Source organism: Patagioenas fasciata, chromosome 39 (genome assembly GCF_037038585.1).
Source record: "Patagioenas fasciata isolate bPatFas1 chromosome 39, bPatFas1.hap1, whole genome shotgun sequence".
Classification (NCBI taxonomy): Eukaryota; Metazoa; Chordata; class Aves; order Columbiformes; family Columbidae; genus Patagioenas; species Patagioenas fasciata.
The window spans coordinates 1,157,434-1,160,037 of record NC_092558.1 but is presented as its reverse complement, the minus strand read 5'-3'; positions in this window follow the sequence as shown (position 1 = coordinate 1,160,037).

Sequence of the window (2,604 nt, the reverse complement as noted above, 5' to 3'; positions counted from 1 at the left end):
GGGGCGGGGCGAGGGGCGCCAGGCTGGCCGGAAGCGGCAGTGACGTCACGGCGGGCGGTGGGAGGAGGAGGTGGCGCCTTCAAGCGGCAGAGCGCGAATTTGGGGCGAGAAAACCAAGAAACGGGGGGGGTGGGGGGGAACAGGAGGGACATGGGGGGGGACATGGGGGGGGAACAGGAGGGACATGGGGGGGATAGGACATGGGGGGAGGGGATATGAGGGGGACATGGGGGGACACGACATGGAGGGGGGACATGGATGACATGGGGGGACAGGAGGGATATGGGGGGGGGACAGGACATGGGGGGACATTGGGGTGACAGGAGGGACATGGGGGATATGGGGGTACAGGAGGGACATGGGGGGACAGGACATGGGGGGACATGGATGACATGGTGGGGGGGACAGGAGGGACAGGACATGGGGGGACAGGAGGGATATGGGGGGAACAGGACATGGGGGGACAGGACATGGGGGGACAGGACACGGGGGATATGGGGGGGCAGGACATGGGGGGACAGCACATGGTGGGAAACATGGGGGTGACAATGGGGACATGGGGTGATGGGGGACAGGACATGGGGGGGACATGGATGACATGGGGGTGCCAGGATGTGGGGGGGACAGGGGAGACATGGGGGGACCAGGACATAGGGGGACAGGAGGGACATGGGGGGGAAACATGACATGGGGGATATGGAGGGACATGGGGGACATAAGGGGGACATGGGGGTGACAGGACATGGGGGATATGGGGGGGGACATGGGGCACATAGCGGGGACATGGGGGGACAGGACATGGGGGGGACATGGAGGATATGGAGGGACATGGGGGTGACATGGGGGACATGGGGGGATGGGACATGGGGTGACATGGGGGATATGGGGGGACGGGACATGGGGTGACAGGACATGTGGGGGACAGGAGGGACATGGGGTGACAAGACATGGGGGACATGGGGGGGACAGGACATGGGGGATATGGAGGGGACATAGGAGGGACATGGGGTGACATGAGGGGACAGGAGGGACATGGGGGATATTGGGGGGATGGGGGGTGATGGGACACGGGGGGACAGGACATGGTGGGAAACATGGGGGTGACAGTGGGGACATGGGGTGACGGGGGACAGGACATGGGGGATATGGAGGGGACATGGGGAGGACGGGACATGGGGGGACGGGGGGATATGGAGGAGACATGGGGTGACAGGACATGGGGGACATAGGGGGGACAGGAGGGACATGGGGGGACATTGGGGATATGGGGTGACATGGAGGGGACAGGAGGGACATGGGGGATATTGGGGGGACATGGGGTGACAGGACATGGGGTGACATGGGGGATATGGGGGTGACAGGAGGGACATGGGGGATATTGGGGGGACATGGGGTGACAGCATATGGGGGTGACAGGGAGGATATGGAGGGGACATGGGGGTGACATGGGGGATATGGGGGTGACATGGGGTGACAGGACATGGGCTGACATGGGGGATATGGGGGTGACAGGACATGGGGGGATGGGAGGGACATGGGGGGATATGTGGGTGACAGGAGATGGGTGACAGGGTACCCCCAGCACCCCCAGATTGTCCCCAGCCCCTCAGCAGGAACCACACGGCACTCATCAGGATTCGGGGCTTTATTGGTCACGGGGTCCCCGTCACGACACGGGGTCCCCACCACGACACGGGGTCCCTGTCACGACACGGGGTCCCCACCACGACACGGGGTCCCCACCACGACACGGGGTCCCCACCACGACACAGGGTTCCGTTATGTTCTATTGTCACATTATGGGGTCCCTGTCACGATCTGGGGGTCCTGATGTGGGTCCCTGTCCCCACGTGGGGTCCTGATTTGGGGTCCCCATTGTGATACTGGGGAGGTGGGGTCATGATCTGGGGGTCCCATGGGCATCCCTGAAACAATATGGGGGTCCCAATTTGGGGTCCCTATTGTGATTTGGGGTCCTTGTCATGGTATGGGGATCCCTGTTGCAGTATGGGGGGGTCCTGATATGGGGGTCCCTATTGCGATATGGAGTCCCTGTCATGATACGGGGGGGGTCCCTGTTGCGATATGGGGGTCCCTATATGGGGGTCCCTATTGTGATATGGGGGTCCCTGTCCTGATTCGGGGTCACTATCTCGATATGGGGGTCACAATATGGGGGTCCCCGTCCCGATTCGGGGTCCCTATCGCGATACGGGGGTCACAATATGGGGGTCCCCGTCCTGATTCGGGGTCCCTATCGCAATATGGGGGTCACAATATGGGGGTCCCCGTCCCGATTCGGGGTCCCTATTGTGATATGGGAGTCACAATATGGGGGTCCCTGTCCTGATTTGGGGTCCCTATCGTGATATAGGGGTCACAATATGGGGGTCCCCGTCCCGATTCGGGGTCCCTATCACGATACGGGGGTCACGATATGGGGGTCCCCGTCCCGATTCGGGGTCCCTATCGCGATATTGGGGTCACAATATGGGGGTCCCCGTCCCGATTCGGGGTCCCTATCGCGATACGGGGGTCACAATATGGGGGTCCCCGTCCCGATTTGGGGTCCCTATCGCGATATGGGGGTCATGATATGGGCGT